Raw genomic sequence first — 22,926 nt, 5'->3', positions numbered from 1 at the left:
CAACAAATGTTGAGCTGCAATCAGTCAAGGAGAGCATGAGACTCTTAATCTTGGGTTCGAGCCCACATTGGGCAAAAGATTCCTGCACTGCATGAGTTCCAACCCTACAATTCTATGATTCTATAATTAAAGAAGAGAAAACACCTTTTCCAATGAACCATCAGCATGTGGTTTATTCTGAGAATAAGATGACCAATGACCAATGTGGTAGGAATTGGGTGTTTCAGCATCCCTGCTTCATGTAACCATCTGACAAAGTCAATATCCCATCAGCCCCTTTCAGGTGTTCACTGTGAATGCACAGAGTGGGAGTGATGTTGCAGTGGCACATGTGCCCACCATCTAGGTGTGCTCATAGGGCCATGGGTCCACCTAGCTCAGCACTGTTTGCGTTAGGGAGGGAAACACCTGGCCCACAGGTCACATGTGCGCCACCACTCAGTTTCATTTGCCCTGTGGCCCAAGCCAGCTCCACTCGCCACCTGTCACACTTCAAAGGAAAATTCGGGATGGGCTCAGAAGTTCCAGAAGGGATGCAGGGATGCAGGAGAGAAAGGGGGGGTGAATAGCCTTGCATGTTCACCTTCCCGCTGCCACTGGGGCAAGCCCATTTTCATCTCATTCCCACATCTGTTGCCTTCACCAACCTAAAAATAACTTCTTCTTTGGCGATTCCTCGTAACCGAGCAAGATTGTCTTCCATAAACACGGTTTTAACAATGAGGCTGTAAGTGACCGTGGAGGCCAGTTCTGGATCCACACATCCTTCCACAGTGGGGACATAGGTTTCCGGGCGGGAGTTGATCATGGTGTGGATATGCCAAGCGTGCATTCCTCTTAGCATGTTTCTCCCTTTCATCCTGAGTTTGAGTGTCTTCAAAGCCCTTGGCACCTTTGGTAAAGGCTGTTCTCCAACAGGAGTGCTCTCAGGCAAGTGTTTCCCAATTGTTGGCGTTTATACTACATTTTTTAAAGATTTGCCTTGAGACAGTCTTTAAACCTCTTTTGTTGACCACCAGCATTACGCTTTCCATTTTTAAGCTCGGAATAGAGTACAGTGGTACCTCGGGTTACATACGCTTCAGGTTACAGACTCCACTAACCCAGAAATAGTGCTTCAGATTAAGAACTTTGCTTCAGGATGAGAACAGAAAGCATGCTCCGGCTGCACGGCGGCAGTGGGAGGCCCGATTAGCTAAAGTGGTCTTCAGGTTAAGAACAGTTTCAGGTTAAGTACGGACCTCCGGAACAAATTAAGTACTTAACCTGAGGTACCACTGCAGTTGCTTTGGAAGACGATCATCAGACATCCATACAATATGACCAGTCCAATGAAGGTGATGTTGAAGAATCATTGCTTCAACACTGGTGATCTTTGCTTCTTCCAGGACACTGGCATGAGTTATCTTCTATGCTTCTTTGCTACGCTTTCTTCCCATACCTTCCTTCCCTTAACCTATGTCTCAGCGTTTTGGAAGTTGCCTTACACCAAGTCAGATCGTTGGTGCATTTAGCTCAGTTCTTTTATGCTGACTGGCAGCTGCATTTCAGATGGAAAACATACCCAGCCCTACCTAGAGGTGCTGAAAACTGAACAGGGGACCTTTCTCCATGCGAGGGAGATGCTGCACCACCGAACAGTGGCCCTTCCCCTAATGAGGGAATCCCGAAATGCATACACACACGTCATTCATTTTCACTGTATCTGCCACGTTTGTTATTAACAAGCTATTGCCTACGTGTTATTGGGACTGGCTCAAGAGCTTTCGTTACCCAAGACACCTTTCAGGCTTAGGGCACAATGTGAGCATAGTTGTGGGGAAATGGAAACACACTGCAGAAACAAATATATCATGGCTCAGCTTTCGTGGGCTACACAGACATGCTCTGTAGAGTTTGTGCTGGGCCCGGGGGTAACTCATGAAATGCGGTCCAGGTCCAGTCCAGAATCCGAAGGTTCAGCTGGGAGTCAGTCTGACAGGGTCAAGGCAGGACACCAGGCAAGGAAAGGTACAGGATCTCAGGCAGGGTCTGGCATACAGCAATGTTGCTCCCGCAACCTGGGGCGGGGTCCGACAGCCTTTTATCTTTGTCAGAGTAGCGGCCAGTCCTGATCCCCCAGCGACTCACCTCCCTGTTTCACCCGAAGGCGAGCACTGCTCCTGCGAATACTCAGGTCTCTCCTTCTCTCAGACCTCAGTCTCTGTAGCTAGGGAGACATCGGTGGGTTACTAGACCCAGGGGCTGCCTCAGCCTACCCTGACCAAACCGGTAGTGGAGCAGCTGTAGGTGATGGCCCAGCTAAAGGCAACGAGGTCATCCCCGCATCTGGAGCCAGGGCAGGCTCAGGCCCCTTACTTGGCCCAGCTGGTGCTTGTTGCAGGGGAACCTGTGCAGACTGGGACTCTTCAGGATCAGGCCCCAGACTTGGTTCAGATGATGCCGGAGGCAACGGATCTGGTGCAGACTGAGACTCCTCTGGTTCCGAGTCTGAGCCCGAGTCTCAGGCCATCACAGAGTTTCACAACTCACAGCAAAAGTCAAACAAAAACAACAACCCATTGCCACCCTTGACAAACCAAAATAAAAATACTCTGAGCATGTGCAGTTTCACATTTTAAACACATTTTCACTTGACTGACCATTGCTCTTGCTGGCTTCCTTCCTGGGAACAGCCACCAGCTCTCAGCTTTGCATGCAAGATGGGATTTCTTGGGTTGCAGGGCCACAGCTGTGGAATGCCCTCCTGGCAGAAAGTGAATTTTGGTTCTCCTGCCTTCGCTTTTTGATCTGTTGTTGCTGCTTCGTGACTCTTGCCTTTCTCCTCCGCCCCTCTGTTTAGGGTTTCACGCTGGAATGTGAGGCCTGTTTAGAGAACCAGAGCTTCCTTGCACGATCACTTATTATAAGGGTGCGGAGGAAACTAATTTGCTCCGAGCTTGGAGTTGTTGATTTCAGATCAAGAGCCAGGACATTTTGAGATGTGTAGATAAAAGGCTGGGGAGGGAGAGAAAGAAAGTCGAGAAATTATATGGGGGGGGAGATGAAGTTAGAAGTGAGGTTAACCAATAGAAATGATAATATGTCACCAATATAGATGATCAGCTTTGATAAATCCATTTCCCCCAATTTGTGAGAGTCAGAGATGTCCTAATTTAATTGAAGAAAATTAAAATGTGTGTTACGGTGAAAATCAGATACCAATTTTAGTTTAGTACAATTTTAGAAACTCATTGTGTCAGAGCTACCCTAGGTCCCAGCTCACAAAGGACCAACGCTGCTTTGTTGTTAAGTATAAAAGTCTTTATTGAAGTTCAGTTTCACTTCCAGAGCCGCAGCGCGCAGCCCCACGTCTAAAGTGTCAGACCACTGATGCTCCGTCTGAGTCTCCTCCCCCTTGACACCAATTTAAGATTCTAGCCTTGCTCCACCTTTTCCGCTGCTCTTTCCTCCTCTGGGTCCGCCTGCCCGCCGGGGTTCCGCCCTTTCTAGCCTCTTCTCCCGCTGATTCCCCTGAGCCTTCTCCCTCCCTCCGGCGGGCTTTAGGAGCTGGTTCCCCATCCGGGTCTCCTGCTGTTCCGCGCGCCTGCACATTTGAACTTGGCGCGCGCGCCCAGCCAGCAGCTTTCCTCCTGACCGTTCCACTGCTGCTGTCACTGCTTCCCCCTTCGGGGGGGCTAGCTGCAACTGACCTCCCCTCCGTTGGAGGCATGGTCAGCCCTGACTCCCTCTCTGGAGGAGACACTGCCCCTGACACATGTGACTCCTCCCCCCCACTACGCTCTGGTGGGGAAACTGGTCCCGATCCTCCACTGCTGCTTTGGGGTTCCCCTCTGGCTCCTTGTTTCTGGTGCGTCCCCCCTGGGACCCCCCTTGCCCTGACCATCGGCGCCCCCTTCTGGGAATCTTCTGATTCGCTGGAGAAGCTTATGGAATCTCTCGGGCCACTGTCATACTCCCCTACGCTGCCCTCGGATTCTTCCCCTTCGCTCTCCCAATCCTCTCTCCCTAGTGCTCCTGCTCCTGATTCCCTGACACATTGCTTCAATTAATATCTTGTGTTAGCTGTCAGTTAATTACACTATGGAAGGTGGTGAGCACTGGTGGAGGAACGGGGGTTGGGGGAGCGTACTGCCCCTGGCACCATCAGGGGGGGTATCATCGCGACCGCCCCCCGGACACGCACACACACCCCACCGCACCGGGTGCCACGCCCTTCCAGTCTTTCAGGTGCCTTCCAGCTCTTCAGTTCTATGGCTCTATGACTTTTCATTTTACTGATCCAGTTCACTCTGCTCCAAAATTCGGGGAGCAGAGTGGAGATTCGTAAAGGTATATCTATGCTTTCCTATTCCACTTTAAAACCACCACTAGGTTTTAGTGCAAACTATGGATGCGGGTGGCGCTGTGGGTTAAACCACAGAGCCTAGGACTTGCCGATCAGAAGGTCGGCGGTTTGAATCCCCGCGACGGGGTGAGCTCCCATTGCTCGGTCCCTGCTCCTGCCAACCTAGCAGTTCGAAAGCATGTCAAAGTGCAAGTAGATAAATAGGTACCGCTCCGGCCGGAAGGTAAACGGTGTTTCCGTGCGCTGCTCTGGTTCGCCAGAAGCGGCTTAGTCATGCTGGTCACATGACCCAGAAGCTGTATGCTGGCTCCCTCGGCCAGTAAAGCGAGATGAGCTCCACAATCCCTATCGGCCACGACTGAAGCTAATGGTCAGGGGTCCCTTTACCTTTATGGCTTCTCAATCATCTCTTTATATGAAAGCTGCATTGCTGCTTGCAACTATCATCACCATCATGTCTTCATCCTGTTCCCCACATGTGTAAGTCACTTCTGTAGTCAGCAAAGCAGGTAGGCTAGTCTCCAACATCTTGTGTTTTTTAAAAAAAATTAATATTTTTTATTAAGTTTTACAATTTTATATTCAACACAGTCATCTTTATCACAAAGAAAAATATGTAGATCCCAATCTCCACCCACCCTCAACCTTATCTTCTGGTTCTTTAAATATTTGCTTCTCCTGCTTATCTTATTCTATCTGAAATTTGTAACCTTTTCACTAAATATTATTGCATTCTTATTATTTTTGTACCGTATTTCCCAAATCAAAGCTTACATTTTATTGTTTTCCCAATTGTTACATCTTAACTTTTACACTTGTTTTCTTAACTGCAAGTGTTTACTCAAACCCTCCTAGTGAGTCCACTTCTTGACAATATTTCTGTAAGTACATCATATACGGTTCCCAATCTTTTTAAAAGTCTCTATTGCCCTTGTCTCCAATTTTTCCTGTTAACTTCGCCCTTTCAGCGTATTCCAACAATTTCACTTGCCATTCTCCTTTCATCGGTGTCTTGTCATCTTTCCATTTTGGGACTAGTAATATCCTAATCGCTGTTGTAACATACATAAATAGCTGCTTCCGCTCTTTTGGCAAGTCTTGACCTATAATACCTAGCAAAAAAGCTTCTGGTTTTTTTTAACAAATGTTATCTTAAACATTTTTTTTTCATTTCAGCTAGCCTCCAACATCTTAATCAGAAGTGACTCTATCATTATTGAAGAAAGCTGGAAAAATATATGTTCTTTGTTTAAGCCATCTGATACTGAGATGCTGTTGAGCCGCATTAATTTGTTTGGAGGGGGGGGGCTAACTATTCAATTCTGTGACATCCACTCAGAAACAAGTCCTATGAAATGAAGTCCAGTGGATTCACATGTGGTGGAACTGTAAAAAGATCAGACAGTTTTGGGAAATGGTTTACAACAAACTTAAGAAAATGTTTAAATGCTCTTTCCCTAAAAAGCCTGATTGCCTTCCTGCTAGGAATTATGGGAAATGAAATTCCAAAAAAGTTCAGGATAGTCTTTATGTATGTTGCTGCCAGAATTTTAATCGCAAAAGGTTGTAAGGGAGAGGCTATCCCATCCAAATAAGACTGGCAAAACAAATTAACAGAGTATGTTGAACTAGCTAGAATATCAGCAAGGTTAGGAGATGTTACAGATGAAAAATTTGCTAGAGAGGACATATACAGAGTCTATGAAAAAGAACACTGTCAAAATATCAGTCTGTTGGCAGGTTTTGATTGAGTTTCTGTGTGTAAATAGGATAACTTTATAAAATTTAAAGTGCCGTATTTTTCGCTCTATAAGACGCACCAGACCATAAGACGCACCTAGTTTTTGGAGGAGAAAAACAAAAAAAAATTGAATCCCAGAGGTCAGAACAGCAAGAGGGATCGCTGCGCAGTGAAAGCAGCGATCCCTCTTGCTGTTCTGGCTTCTGGGATAGCTGCACAGCCTGCATTCGCTCCATAAGACACACACACATTTCCCCTTACTTTTTAGGAGGGAAAAAGTGCGTCTTACAGAGCAAAAAATACGGTAAGTTAAACAACGTGGAGAAAATAAAGTTAAGTGTGTATTCAAGGAATCTAATTCAGGAACATAGTGGGAAGATCAGAGGTCAGGTTAAATTTAATTACAAAATTATGTACAAAACAAGTATCAATTAAGGAATGGATGATTGTTTATTTTTATTTTGTCTTTGACATCTATTGACTATTTCTATTGCAGTTTTAAAACCAATAAAGCATTCAAAAGAAAGAAAGAAGTACAGTAGGACTTATTACCAGCTAGGCGAACGTAGGACTGAAGTCAGTCTCGATGTAACAGATGCATGCAAGTCTCTGATATTACTGGAACCTATTTTCACATTTGTGTTTAGAATCTATGGGAGATGTGCAAACTTTTTAAATACTTCCTGCTTTGATATATTCGCTGCACAATCCTAACCATGTCTACTCAGAAGGAAGTCTTGTTGAATGCAATGGGGCTTACTCCAGGTAAGGGGAGTCAGAACAATCTCTTTTATTTTATAGACCGGTGAGTTAAAGACCAATAGCATAGATAGACTGCTAAGCTGTATACAGCTGGGATGCTAAAGTCCCAATCAAGTCAATGGAACTGAGAGTGCGATCCTATACATCCCTACTGTAAAGTCCCATTGAAGTGAATGGGACATAAGATAATATCCTAAGGCAGCAATTTGAAGCACTTTACTTCCTTAGAGGTTCACCTGTCCATGGACCTTTGAGCAAACATGCTTAGAACTGGATTGTACAGCAGCCTAACTGCAAAAATAATAATATTATAATATAAATATAATACTAGTCGAACTGATTCACAACAGTTGACTTTTTTTAAAAAAAAAGGCTGAACAAGGATTTGTGAACTCTCTCGTTTTTTGTTTTTTGTTTTATTTTTTAAAAAAAGATTCCATAATGTGATGTTTTCAAGATTAATCCCAAACTGTATGAGTAAAAAAAATATTTTTTAAAATTTTCCATTCGCTTTGTATCCCAGTTACTACTTTTTCCTCATTTCTTTTCTCTGGTCTGATTTCTCTGATTGTAACTTTCCAACAGACTGAGACACGTTTATTTCTCAGTGTGGTAGAATTCATATATGCTGTGATGGTGCACTGTATTAAAAATCATCATTTAATTTTTTGATAACTGGGATCCTTTAATCTCTTTCATTAAATTCTCACCAAAAGAAGCTAGAGAGATTGAGACAGAGGCATGCTATTATAAACTTTAGCTCTGGATTTTCTTTATTTCATATCACTGACTGTCTTCAAGGTTTAAAGAAGATCGTTGTTAACTTTCCAGGTCTGCTGCTGTAATCAATCCAATCTGTTTGACATTTAAATATCTTTTCTTTCCAAAATGTCTAATAAGGACACACTGTTCACTTAGGTCTTTTTCTTTTCTTTTCTCATCATAATCTTTGGAACATTTGTTTGTTTTATATCAATCTGTTTGTAATTTTTAAAACCATTACTATTTCATTTAGGAATTATTTCTAATTAAATTTCCTGAATTATTTAGATTTGTAACAAAAATAACAGTTTTCAGGGGTGACCAAGAAAACAATTTTAGAACTAAAAATAAATAAATCATATGGCACCTCAAAGATGAACATTAGGGTTATAACTATTTTTTACAACCTTATGTTCCTGTAGTTTAATTAGATGAACATTTCCCTCCAAACAAAGGAATGAATGGCCATTTCAAAATCTTTTGGGGGAAAAGTCACCCCGAAATCAATAAATCAATTTCTGTATATGCAACTGGATAATGTATGATGTAATATGCACAGCATGTATTAAAATACAGGAAAAAGTAAGCTTGTATATTTTATAATACTTGTACAATGTTTTGTACACTGTACATCACTTCTTATTGCTTAGAATAAATTGAGTTTGCGGTTTGCCTTTGTTTCTGCTGCAAACACCATTAAGTTCCCACATCACTTTGATTGCATGTTCTTTCTATATACCAATATTTGGATTCTTCTAAAAACATTCTAAGCAGTTTAAGGAAGTTCCAGACAGCTGTAAAACTTCTGAACAGTTCCATAAAGTTTTAAAAAGTGCTAAGACTTATGAGTAGTAACGTTACGTATACGGTGATTCCAACTTTTCCTTTGAGGGTAAACTTCTTTCACAATTGAGAAGAATTGGTCCCTTTTTCAGTGTTTCTAAGTAAAAGTTCATCCCTTTATGATACAAGAATTTTTTTTTAAAAAAAGTCAAAAGTTATAACCCAAATGACACACCCTCCAACATTTCTCTGATGAAAATTGGGGTGTTCTATTCCATTATTATCATCATCATCATCATCATTCCCTGCCCATCTGATTGGGTTGCCCCAGCCACTCTGGGAAGCATATATAAAGGCATGATAAAACATTAAACTTCCTTTTTTAAAAAAAAAAAAAGTTCTCTGTACAGGGCTGCCTTCAGATGTCTTCTACAGGTTGTATAGTTACTTATCTCCTTAACTTGGGGGTGGCATAACTGCATACATTTATCTGATGAAACATTTATCTGATGAAAATAGGGACGTCCTAAGGAAAAGTGGGACATTCTGGGATCAAATCAGAAACCGGGATGGCTTCTGTAAATCCAGGACTGTCCCTGGAAAACAGGGACTCTTGGAAAGTCTGTAATGAACACCCTCTCAGTTTAAAAAATAATGATGATGAGGCTTTAAAGGCAAGGTCAGAAGCCCAGGCAACTGAGGGGTGCTGAACAATGAAGCATGGTGTCTTCTAAAGGATTACACAACAGATGTGCAGGATTCCTGGCCAGGAGTTGTAGTCCTGAACAGTGCCGGATTTACGTATAAGCTAAACAAGCTCTAGCTTAGGGCCCCACTCTCTTGGGGGCCCCAAAAATGTTAAAGGAAAATACCTGGATGTACATTTCCAAAATATAAGATAAAAAACAGATAAAAGAAAACCTACATCCAGGAACAGTGTTTTGTGTTGTGTAGGCTCCTATGATGTAAGGCAGGCATAGGCAGACTCAGCCCTCCAGGTGTTTTGGGACTACAACTCCCATCATCCCTAGCTAACAGGACCAGTGGAGAGGGATGATGGGAGTTGTAGTCCCAAAACATCTGGAGGGCTGAGTTTGCCTATGCCTGATGTAAGTAATGGGACCCGCCTGCTAGCTTGCTCCCTAAAATATCACTGGTTTGCTCATTTCTATATACAGTGGTACGTTGGTTCTCAAACTTAATCCATTCTGGAAGCCTGTCCCAAAACCAAAGCATTCCAAAACCAAGGTGCGCTTTCCCATAGAAATAAAACAAAACCTACATACAGCAGCAGTGTTTTGTGTTGTGTAGGCTCCTCTGATGTAAGTCATGGGCCCCGCCTGCTAGCCTGCTCCCTCAAATATCACTGGTTTGCTCCTTTCTTTATATGGGGTGCCTACATTCTGCATAGACTGGTTGCACAGCAACATGGGCAAATGGCTTGAGATACCTATGAGGTCCATAAATTACCATATAGCATATATTCAACACAAAAAACAGTGACAATTTGTTGTTGGCAAAGGACAGCTGGACATAGAAAGGGCCCCATTACCTTCAGGAGCTGAGGGCCTCATCAAACCTAAATCCGGCCCTGGTCCTGAAACATCTGGAGGGCACCAGGTTGTTGAAGGTTGCAATATGGAGAACATTCCCAAGAGATTAAGAAATGTGTGAGCCACTGACCTAGCAGTTAAAGAGAAAATGATGTTAGCCTGCCAGTCAAGAAAAGGAGGGAGGCCGGTGGCTCAAGATAGGCATCCAAAGCAAATGAAGATGAATGATGGAACATGCATTTTCAAACCACTAATGATTCTATGTCTCATCTGTCAAGGCCCATTTCAGCCTTCTGCAATCAGTGTTTCTATGCTGAATTGTGTCAGACCATTGCACTTTGGGAATCTAGGAGCGATGATGCACTTCTAAGCAGTATTCAGAGAACCAAAATTACTTGATGTGACCAAACTTGTTCTCCTATTGTAGCTCATGATTAAAGCATATTTTACCACATATTTTTTTAAAAAAACCCTCAACACTAATCCCCTATCCGGCTGACTCATACCAGCTGCTGAATAACTAGATATTTAGGTAAAGCTGAACACCACCTATAAATCAAAACATGTAATATAAAATAACAAATCTCTCCCGGCACAAAATGCTGCAGCTACAATTGTTTGGTTTATGCTGACTGGGTTCTAGTAGATTCCTGAATAGCTTTATCATCATCACCACACACAAGGATTTTCACGATGGCTTTCCATGCTACAGAGATGGACTGGAATGTATGATCACAGGAGACAGTATGTTGGGGAAAGTCGTTTTCCTAAATGCAGAATTCTCCTTTTCTATGAAGCCAATAGCCCTATTCAGAAGCTACCCCCAACATACAGGGCACATTGATGGGCTGGGAGATCATACACACCTGGCCCTAACCCAATCTCAATGAGCCCACACTAGGGAGAAATTCTGTTTGGTCTGACTTTTCACATGGATCTACCTGATTCATGCTTTCTGAAACAATACATGTGGCTTAGGGCCCTCGTATCTATGGGACCGCCTCTACTGATATGCCCCACAGAGGACCTTAAGGTCCATGAACAACCATAGTTTAGAGGTCCCAGGCCCTAAGGAAGTCAGATTATCCTCCACCAGGGCCAGGGCCTTTTCAGTGGTGGCTCTGACATGGAGGAATGCTCTGTCCCATGAGACTAGGGCCCTTCAGGATTTAACCGCTTTCTGTCGGGTCTGTAAGACAGAGCTATTCCGCCTGGCCTTTAATTTGAATTCAGCCTGATCTTTTATTCCCTTCCCTTCTCTTCCCTTCCCTCCCCCTCCCCTTTTATGAAGATCAGCCGCTCTGAGACCCCACAGCTAATTCCCCCCAGGCCTCCTCACTGGCCCAAGTAGGACCAATTCAGCCAGCTAGCCCTGGAGATTATTTAATGCTTATTTCCACTAAATAGATTTTTGAATTTTACTGTTATTCATGTTTTTATACTGTATTTTATGCTGCTTTTATAATTAAGTGTTTTAAATTTGTTGTTAGCCACCCTGAGCCCGGTTTTTGAACCAGGAAGGGTGGGGTATAAATAAAAATTTCTTATTATTATTAGTAACCAAAGCACAACACTCTTTCAATAGTCCCACTTCTCTGAATTTTGTAATGCAGTTCTGGAACCAAATAATGCACACCAAACAAAAACCAAAAACCAAATAATGTGCATGTGTGAGGCAAAAGTGTTCCTAAAAATGGACTGGAAGCTTGCCTGAAAGGAATAAGCTGTTGCTGTTGGCTTAAAAGTGTAATTGTGTTTTATTGTCTTTTTTTGAAGCCTTTGCTATCGTGTTTGTTATTTTTCTGCAGAGAAGCTGTGTTCTGCTGTTTGTTTGTACACCTGGGGACAGATGTCTTCTTCTGTGGGAGGGGGTGGAGTGTTACGAGTCTGGGGGAGGTAGGCTAGCTCTTGTTGTTGTTGTTTAGTCGTTTAGTTGTGTCCGACTCTTCATGACCCCATGGGCCAGAGCACGCCAGGCACTCCTGTCTTCCACTGCCTCCAGCAGCTTGGTCAAACTCATGCTGGTAGCTTCAAGAACACTGTCCAACCATCTCATCCCAACATCAGGGTCTTTTCCAGGGAGTCTTCTCTTCTCATGAGGTGGCCAAAGTCTTGGAGCTTCAGGTTCAGATCTGTCCTTCCAGTGAGCACTCAGGGCTGATTTCCTTCAGAATGGATAGCTTTGTTCTTCTTGCAGTCCATGGGGCTCTCAAGAGTCTCCTCCAGCACCATAATTCAAAAGCATCCATTCTTCGGTGATCAGCCTTCTTTATGGTCCAGCTCTCACTACCATACATCACTGCTGGGAAAACCATAACTTTCACTATACGGACCTTTGTTGGCAAGGTGATGTCTCTGCTTTTTAAGATGCTGTCTAGGTTTGCCATTGCTTTTCTCCCAAGAAGCAGGTATCTTAATTTCATGACTGCTGGCTCTTGAGCCCCCTTCTAATTCCTGCATCCAAAGTGGATTCAATTCCGGTAATAGCTTCCTGATAAGGTAATGGGCTATTTAGGTAATAAAGGAAATGGCTTGGTGCCAGAGGGCAAATGGGTGCATATAGGGGGCAAATAGGTGCATTTATTGGTGAGCCATATGTCATAAAGACACCCTAATCTCCAAGCCATGCATGATTCCAGAACCCAGAGTTCATGCTTCCTTTTGAATGAGGTACAGCAGAGGCATTGGTATCTTGATGATATATGATTTACACATATATGCAACCTGAGCCTATGATGGAGGGGTTCACAGCATTAACACCCCAAGAGAGTCCTGCTTCTCCCATAGCTACAGTCTTGGATTTGAGCGGAAATCAGTTGTGGCTTTGTCTCCCAACTGCCCAGTCTACATTCTTGCTTCTAGCTTCTAACTATGTCGACAAACGCCTGCTCCCTCGGCCTGAAAGCTAGATGAGCGCCACACCCCATAGTGGCCTTTGACTGGACTTAACCGTCCGGGGGTCATTTAATGGTTTTGATTGGAAAGGATACTTGCAGGTTGAAGGGGACCATTGCTTGGTCTTGGAGATGGATGCTATGGAGTGCAAAAGCATGAAGGTTCCCATTAATGAAACTGTTTCATACTTTGCGCAGGGGCGGATAAGGATAGGAACTGGTACCAGGCCTTTGTCAGATAGTCACTGATTTTGGCAGGCTGTCCTGCAAGCCCCACTGTAACGAATGGCATTTGTGGAGGTGTGTTGTCTTTTCGTTTTGTAATCCTTTCTGGAAAGGCTTTGCTGTCTGTTTTCCTTCCTAAACTGCTTCTGAAGCGCATGGTTTTGCATATTCTTCTTTGGGTCACCTGAGGCCATTTTGGAGAAGCCAAATTGCATCTGAAAATTGTCTATCTATTTTAGGAAATACGTCACTCCAGGTGCTGAAATTTTAATTTTCAGTTTCCCCGAGGGACAGGTGGAGACAGCAGCATCAGATTTTTTTCCCTTGTCTCCCAAGCTCTCCTGTCTCCCTGTTGCTGTTTCCTTGTTTTCTCCTGGAGATGCACCCATCCTGCACTTTTCTTTAAAAAGGGACTATTCAGCATAAATCTTTAGAGGGCTTCGTTGTGCGTCTAAGGTAGGCATAGCCAAACTTGGTCCTCCAGATGTTTTGGGACTACAACTCCCATCATCCCTGACCACTGGTCCTGTTAGCTAGGGATGATGGGAGTTGTAGCCCCAAAACATCTGGAGGGCAAAAAGGCATGACTGGGGAACTTGTGATTTTTCAGATATTATTGGCCCAAGTAGTGAGGCCAATGGTCAGAGATGATAGAGGGTACCATGTTGGTTTTCCCAACAGTATAGATAGTCCCAGGCATCTGAACAAGTGAAGTTGTTTTCCATAGAAGTTCTAAGAACCAGGGGTGCATGAGCATCCCAGTGTTTAGCCCCCAAAGAGACGAACCTTTGTAGGCACATGACTCAAGATTGCCAGTTTGGTGAAGTGGTTGAGAGCTGTAGACTTGTAATCTGGTGAACCGGGTTCGCTTCCCCGCTCCTCCACATGCAGCTGCTGGGTGACCTTGGGCTAGTCACACTTCTCTGAAGTCTCTCAGCCCCACTCACCTCACAGAGTGTTTGTTGTGGGGGAGGAAGGGAAAGGAAAATGTTAGCCCCTTTGAGACTCCTTAGGGTAGTGATAAAGCGGGATATCAAATCCAAACTACTACTACTACTACCCTTCTTCTTCTTCTTCTTCTTCTTCTTCTTCTTCTTCTTCTTCTTCTTCTTCTTCCACTTATAAAAGCTTACAGGTGCTCACGGAGCCTGTCCTGACTAACTCCACTGCCTTCCCCTGTGCCTTTGTATGTTTTGCAAGTGTGTGCAAGTTTGCATGCAGATTTTCAGTCTGAATTCAGATTTTCATTATTGTAGCTGGCTGGAAGCGTTTGCTGGTGACCAGAATACTCAGCTTGTCTTTACTAGTTCAGCCCTCCCAACCTGGTACCTTCCAGATGTTTTTGAACTACATCTCCCAACATACCTGATCATTAGACCTACTCTCTGTGGAAGATGGGAGGTGGAGTCCAAATCTTCTAGGACAGCACCAGTTTGGGGAAGGTGGCATTAGCACGATACAATCTTTCAGTCTAAAAAGCTAACCTCGGTCAGTACAAACTCTGTCAGTTCACTGAATTGCTTGAAGTTCATTTTATAAGGCATGTTTCTTAACAAGACCATGTTCAAAAATCTGCAAGAAAAAAGCACCAAAAAGTCATCATGGCAGGCAAAGCCTGTATGAAACATGCAAAAATATCAGGTTGGGTATTCATGTCTGTTTCCTGCTTAGAGTAGACCAGGGCGTTTTTTCAGCCAGAACTCACCAGAGTTCACTCAGGTGGGTGCCATTGCCAGTATAAGAGAACAAAGGATGCATTTGTGGTGAGTTCCACCACCTATTTTTCTTTTTTGTGTAATATTTTTTATTACTTTTCAGTTACAATAACCCAATAAAAGCCTCATTGTCGATACCAAATTATCATACCAAATTATAGTACAATTAATAATGTCAATTGTTCAGATGCCAAATTATATAATTTTGATGGCCCCCGGAATGCTAAAATTGATGATTTGATAATTAACTCTGCATTCTAATAACTTACAAATTCCAATTACATGCCAGTCAGAATAACAACCAGACCTCTTTTTCTATAAAAATAGCACTGGAGTAGACTCACTGAAATCAATAGAACTCAAGTTAATCATGGGCTGAAATCTCACTAATTTCAATGGATCGCCTCTAAGCATTGAAACGTTCACCTTTAAAAAGAATTTAACACCGAAACATTTTTTGTGTTTCGTAACAATAACTTGGCAGCATGTAGAAGCTGAAGAGGTAGCTTTAAGCTGCAGACAAAGCTTCTGAGCTGTGTTCCAAAGCTTAGGTCACTAACAACCCTCTAAGATTCTTTCTATAAATAGGCTGAGTCGGCATTTGAACCCAGGTTTCTTAGTTCAGGTCTCACTGTACCACACTCGGCTCTCTTTTGTGATATATGCCACCCTGAGCTCCTTGGTGCCCTGTGTGCATAAAAGTGCCACAAATGAAATAAATAAATGCTTTCTAAATTGTATCCCAGTTAGAGACACTTTTATCACACTGCTATACAAAATAAAAAGCTCTAGCAGGTGATGCAAGTTTTCACCATTACCACTGCCCCAAGTTCCCCCACCCCGCAGTTCGCAAACCGGTGCAGATCTTTTTCTTATGGTTATTTCTACACACACACACACACACACACACACACACAGAGTCACACATTTTACCTAAATTTGCTACTGCAACACATTCCATTTGCTTTGATCTATTGTTGCTTCCACTTAGCTACAGACCCCCATTTCTAAACAAGGTATCAATTCCACATCTAAAGCCCAGAGAGACAGAAAGTAGCTCTCTTGCATGTGTAACAAAAGGTATGGATCAGGCCAGATTAGGTAAACCGATTTGTTGAAAGAGCTGCCAGAGGGAAGAATTCTTCAGGTACACCTGAACGTCTCAGTGCACCAATCTGCCCAGTTTTTTTTACAAAGGCAAACAATTTGCCAAAGCAAAGATTGGATTACATAACGTGAAGCCGACGATACAATAGTAACAAAAGACAGGAAATGCAGATCAAGGTATCTAGTATTGCACGTCATCTGCCATGAATATTTAGGCTGCAATACCGAAGGCGTTTTCCAAAGAAGTACGTCCCATTAAACACAGCATGATTTTATTGCTGAGCATACAAGGAGAGGATTGCACAGTATTTCAAACCATATTAAGTCACTGCTCAGTTGTGCAAAAGCTTGGACCTTTCTCGTGACTGAAGTTTTGCACTGCCCATATTCCTTTATTGGTGGAAACTTTTCCTCCTTTAAATGCTGACTTTGCACCATTGAACTGGTGCTTGTGCCGCCAATTTTCATTTGTGTGCTGGATGCTGTTGTAGTTAGAGTGTCGGACTAAGACCTGGGAGATCAGAGTTGAAATCCCCAGTCAGCAGTGGAGTTCACTGGGTGACCTGGAACCAGTTTCTCAGCCTCACCTACCCTGTTGTGAAAGGGGGTCAGGGAGAACCATATAGGTCACTTTGAGCTCCCTGATATAATATTGAGATAAAGAATAAAATGTTTTAAACAGAAGCCAGGCTTGGCAACTTCTTGGTTGTCCCTGAATCTTCTTCATCCTGCATGGCTCGATTTGAGAAACTGGGCCAAATCGTATTGTTAGCCCAGAAATGGAAGCAAGAAGAAATTCCAACAAAAGAAGAATGGCAGACAAAATTAATGGACTACACAGAATTAGATAAAATGACAAGAAGGATTCTAAACCTGCGGGACCAGAGATTCACAGAAGATTGGAAGAAATATATGAATTATTCAAAGAGCAACTGTAATCAACAAATTACGCTAGCAGGACTACAAGACGTTTTGTAAGGAAAAATATATGAAACATTGCAAAACAGAGAAAGATTAGAGATATTAGTTATGAGATTTAAATGTAATAGTGAAAGTAAGAATTAAGTGATTAGATTGGAAAATTTTCAGACGTGATTGATGGAAGTCAAAAAAATCGTATAAGATGTAAAAGTATGTTTAATTATTGTTGAAAATGATACGTTAAAAAACTAAAAAGAATTAATTTTAAAAAAGACAAACTGGGCCAAATCAGCAGAGGTTGAAAGAATTCAGGCTGTGATCCTGTACACACATAGCTAGTATAAAGTCCCACCAAAGGCAGCGGGGCTTGCTTCTGAATCAACATATATAGGATTGCGCTGTTGTTGTTCGTTGTTGTTGTTAATGCTGTGTACAAACTTTAGAACTGGGACACCCAAGGACAAAATGCAAATCAGAGTTTTATTCTGCATATTATGTCAGGAATAGCAACATTTAGGAAAGCAGGCTGTTGAGGGGCCTGGCATGACGAGAGACATGTGTGCACCAACGTTCATTGCCCCCCTCCCCACCCAAAAAATATATATCGGGAGCAACCTGGCGCCTCTACATGGACACAAACATTACCATCAGCTGCTAATGTACACAGAACCATAGAAAAAAGACAGTCACGGAACTGAGAAATTGCACAAAACAAATGAAATACAGTGAAAATCCCTGAAACGAGAAGTAATCGACTAGAAATATTATCTTGTGGAAATAAACTAAATAATAAGAAAAATCAAAAAGCTTAAGGAAAAAATTAGAAAAGAAATTAACGGGAAGGCTTTGTTCAATTTTAGGTTTTCCTATTTTTTTCCTTAAGCTTTTTCTTATTATTTAATTTATTTCCACAAGATAATATTTCTGGTCGATTACTTCTCGTTTCAGGGATTTTCACAGTAATTTATTTGTTTAGTGTATACAGAACAAGCTGCAGCTGCTGGCCCACAACCGAAGACTGGGGGAAAGGAAAAGGAAAGAATATTAGTTTGGAAAGGGAAAGAAGTATTAGTTTGAAAACTCTTTCCAAAAAGTAAAGGGTAACAACTTGGAGTTACAGCTGAAAATTGGGACATGATCTTCCTCTGACCTGTTTATGGCTGCCCAACAGCTCAGTTCAGTCATGACTGTTTTGTATCCCTACCAAAACTTCTTCTTCATTTCAGGTACTTTTTTTAACAATCCCGATGAGTCAATGGGCTTTTTTGGTCAATTTCTGTACTCAGTGGCTGACCTAAATACCTGCAGAAAGCTAGCCTGTGAGAAAAGCCCACTGCAGGAGGGGAGATTAAGGATGGTTTGAATAAAGAGGACAGAGAGCAACCTCTCTTTATGCTCACAAGGTCTTTGCATTGTCTCTGGCAAAAAATAAATGTTTCTTTTTTTAGTTCCTCTCTGTATTTTCGGCTGCTGCTTCCTACTTGCAGCCTGTTACAGGCTTGCAAAGAGGTGTGCTTTCTCTGAGAATGTGTTGCAAACCATACGGCACAGAAATGCATTGCAAAGGGAATACAGGTGGATGTCCATTAATTTCAATGGGTCTACTCTGAGTAAGGGCTAGCACTGTATACAACCTAGTGTTTGCTTTGAAAAATGTATGTATACTATGTTTCTCTGAATACTAAAAGTAGAATAAACTAGATAGAGGAGTGTTAGCCCAACGGTTAGGAGCTCATCCAAACCTACCTATGTGTTATGTACTGAGTTGAATAGGATTCAGAATGCAGCAGTCTGATTGGTCCTAAAACAATAGGATTCAGAATGCAGCAGTCTGATTGGTCCTAGAACAATAGGATCCAGAATGCAGCAGTCTGATTGGTCCACAGGAGTCACCCAATCCAGGTCCAGGTGGAAGGGAATCCGCAACCTGATTGGCCTACAGGAAAATCCCAGAATTAGCTAATCACGTGGGGCCCATTGTGTAAATAATGTGTATAAAGCAGGCATTCTGGGGGAACTTCCATTCCTCCTCACCACTATGAGCTTAATAAAGAGCATGAAATCCACTTTCACTATGGATGGGGCATTATGGGGTGGCAGGGCCACGGTCTTGTCCAGATCTCTGCCACAGCTAGGGGCTAGAACATGGGCTGGAGGACATTGGATGATTGCTGTCTTGTGAGGTCAGTCACTCCAGCTGAGGTCCCAGTGCATCTCATGCTATAGTTGTTCAGCAGAATCCCTGATCTGGACCTCATGTAGAAATAAGATAGCGTTCCACCCAAAGAATGGGTTCCACACCTTTACTGTAGAAAACCGAACGTGAAGAGAAGGGCCGGATTTAGGTTTGATGAGGCCCTAAGCTACTGAAGGTAATGGGGCCCTTTCTATGTTCAGCTGTCCTTTGTCAACAACAAATTGTCGCTGTTTTGGTGTTGAATATATGCTATATGGTAATTTATGGACCTCATACGTATCTCAAGCCATTTGCGCATGTTGCCCTGCAACCAGTCCATGCAGAATGTAGGCACCCTATATATAGAAAGGGGCAAACCAGTGATATTTTAGGGAGCAGGCGAGCAGTCAGGGCCCATGACTTACATCATAGGAGCCGACACAACACAAAACACTGTTGCTGTATGTAGGTTTTATTTTATTTGTTTTTTATCTTATATTTTGGAAATGTACATCCAGGGTTTTTCCCCTTTAATTTTTTGGGGGGCCTCCAAGAGAGTGGGGCCCTAAGCTAGAGCTTGTTTAGCTTATATGTAAATCCTGGCAAAACGAGAAACTGAGAGAAGCAGAAATTGACGCATTCATCCATCGCTAGTCACAAAGGAAGATCGCAAGTTGAGTTTGGTCCTCGCATAGGAAAGTTAGATTCTCCCTTCCAGCCCTACACGAGGCTGGATTTGTTTCCTGGCCAGAGCAGGGCAGGCAGGCAGGGGCAATGGCAGCGTGGGATCTTGGCTTCAAATCTCCTACCTGCTTCTGGCCAGCAGGACTGAGACAGCACGTAAGCGCGATGAACCTCAAAGCCAGGGAGAAAGTCATGACTCAGCCGGTTGGCGTTGGGTTTATTAAACTGCCTTGCAGGGTTCCTCTGGAGGAGATAATGATTTTTCTCTTTTTCGCCTCGTTCTTTGCTCAAGGTGGTGCTTGGCTTGCTGGCTGGCTTTTAGCCTATTCAACGAACAAAAAGGATCATACGATTCAGAAACAATACTTTTATGTTTGCGGCATTAAGGACTGGCACTATTACAAGGGCCAAATAATATACACTCTGCACTTGAGAGAAACTGATCTTTTAGTGTGGCAGCATCTATTCTCTGCGACTTCCTGCGTGCTACTATTAGACAGGCGCCTTCTTTGTACTGCTTTTGATGCCTGCTGAAATCTTTTTGGTTTAGGCAAGCCGAAACGTGAAATTTTTATTATGCACGTTATTTTTTTTTAAAAAAAATGCTTGATTTTATCTATATTTTGATAATTCATTATGTCTATGCATCTTGAAGTCTATTTATTGCAACTTCAAGTAGAATTTTTGCACCATTTTATGTAAACCGCTTAAAGAGAGAGAGAGAAGTTTTATTGAGCAATATATAGATTTTGCTAAACAAAATAAATAAACATAGCCAATATCTGCTGGAACAAATGCCAGCAAACCTATGGATCTGCTGCCAGACCCTGAGCAATTTATTCTTCCTTGTCTCGTATGATAAGCACTTTGGTTGAACTGATGGTGTTATGAATCTTTGTGCTCCAATCATGGCTGGTTGAATTAGACACATCCATCAGTTCCTTGCTTGTAGAAATAAGATTAAAAATAATCAGGGGACTATTGTAAGGTTGTTGCTTATACGATCTTGTCAGGGCTTTTTTCCAGCCAGAGCTCACCAGAGCTCCTCTCCAGCTCCTCTCAAGTGGGCGCCGTTGCCATTCTAAGAGATCAAGGGAGAAGTTCATGGTGAATTCCAGTACCTCTTTTTCTAGCAAAATAGTTATGGATCCTATGCTGATTTATTAGAATGTGCATTTAGGACCACTGTTGGAATCAAAGCAATGTTTAAATGCACTTTTCAACAACAACACCAGTCCAGTCAGTTTTATTGTACATCGCCAAAGGCTGCCACAATGTACACAGAATCATTCAACAATTAAAAGAAAATATACTGGATTGATACAAAAGATTTAAAACATTTCTATTATCAAAACATTACGTACTCTAAACAGAGCTATAAAAGTACCCCAATATACAGATCAAGACATTAAACAATAAAATTCAAAAGCTAAAATCATCACATGAACAACAACAACACAACCCAGAGCCCTTTCTGTTGGGAATTAATTCAAATGGAAATTCCTAGGTGTCAAAAAAGATTATTTATGTATGTTACTACTGCGGCCCGTGTTTTGTTAGCCCCAAAATGGAAAACTAGTGAGGTCCCAACCAAAGAAGAGTGGCAACTTAAGTTGATAGAATATGTGCAGCTTGCAGACTTAACATGTAGAATAAAAGAACATGAGGAACATACGTTTAGAGAAGGTTGGAAAACATTTATTGAATATATGTGAAATAACTGTGTACAGCTGAAGATGCTGGCAGCATTAAGATAAATTCAACAGTGTAAATAAGTTTTGGTGGGTGTAATAATGGAATACTGAATGGTCTAGTTTATATAAAATATGCAGGGATTTCTATTATGTAAAATGAACCACGGAAAGAGAAGAAGGGAAGTGACTGATATTTTAAGGTTGTTTAAATGAGTGTTTTAAATTGTAAAACAGAAAATTTAATAAAAAATCATGTAAGAAAACAAGGAGTCAAAGCAATTAATAGGATGATGCTTTTAATCTCACCCAGTAGCTTCCCTGAACTGCCTTGTTTTCAATAGATTATCTTCAATAGATTGTCTTCAACAAGCCAAGACCAACTGCTTGACCTGGTCTTCAGTGTATATAACGGTTAGCTTCCTACATCCCCTGTGTTTATAGAGATTTAGCTAGCCTCCAGGCATATAGGTTTATCCAAATCCCAATCTGCGGATCCCCCAATCTCTTTCCCCCAGTGCCCCATGGTTTAAAACTGAACCGAAACAAATGGCAGCCAGGTCTTCCTTGGATTGCCGTTTGTTCTGATTAACACTAAAGAGCTGGTTTTCCCGAGGAAAGTAGCCGGGCAAAGGCAAAACTGCTCAGCCCTGTGCCTAGAAGGCATGCGACAAGTGGAAAACCACTTGGGCCTGTGGTCTCTAGGCATGTGTCAAGGGTCTGTCAGGACGAACAGGCCATTCACAGGTCAGAGAGAGATGCAAGGCGAACATGCAGTTAGTTTCTTTATTAAGGAAAGGGGGGGGGAATACAAGGAGGTTTGTTAAGGGCAAACCTTTATTTTGTTATCTGGATGTTTCTTTTTTGTAATTGTTTTAAAAATGCAATAAAGTAAACGAACAAACTCTTCCAGCAGAGATTTGGGATGCATCTTCTCTTTTGACTTCCAGACATCTTCGTAAAGTACTTTCTACGTACACAGACTTCTGCAACTCTTTACCTTTTTTGATTGCCCTAGTCCTTTGAATTGTTTTTATTATTATTATATTTTATTGCAGATATACTGCCATGTTACTTTGTATGAACGGAAGGTTGACTTCAATCCCAAAGACGCACTCCTCCATTTTCTCCCAAGATGGACAGGCGCCAACCAACCAAAGAACTGGAGCTATAGAAATACTTGTATTAATTTAAGTAGAGAGCAGAAAGAATTTTTCAATAGCCACTACGCAGGGGAGCCGGTGAAGCTGGAAGCGGCAAGAACAAATGTTAAAGTCATTGTGGCTTTGGTTTGTCTCTCCTCACCTCTCATAAAATAAAAAATTTAATGTGTTCATTCTTGCTTTGAACTAACCCTCATGCAAGCATTCCACCGTGATGCTCAGTACAATTACATCTCCCCACTATCTTTTGATTTGGTTATGACAATAAATAATAATAATATTAATAATAATATATCTGGCTCTTTTCATCTTCAAAGAGTCTGAGGAACATCTGACTGGGTAATCCACATGCTTTTGAAATCTAGGAACACGCTGTTATTATCCTCATTGCTTTATGGATG

General features: G+C 42.3%; 1 long non-coding RNA gene across 1 annotated transcript in view; it reads left to right on the top strand.

Annotated features, from left to right (window-relative positions):
- Positions 1-22,698, top strand: part of LOC310753071 — a 45,331-nt gene extending 22,633 nt beyond the window's left edge. Inside the window, exon 2 of the long non-coding RNA XR_014543149.1 lies at positions 22,421-22,698. This is a non-coding gene — a long non-coding RNA (uncharacterized lncRNA). The remainder of the gene's footprint in view (positions 1-22,420) is intronic.
- The last annotated feature ends 228 nt before the right edge of the window (positions 22,699-22,926 follow it).

The sequence above is a fragment of the Podarcis filfolensis genome (genome assembly GCF_964270895.1).
Source record: "Podarcis filfolensis genome assembly, chromosome: 17".
Taxonomy (NCBI): domain Eukaryota; kingdom Metazoa; phylum Chordata; class Lepidosauria; order Squamata; family Lacertidae; genus Podarcis; species Podarcis filfolensis.
The sequence above is the reverse complement of the archived record's forward strand: the minus strand, read 5'-3'. Positions and strand labels throughout refer to the sequence as shown.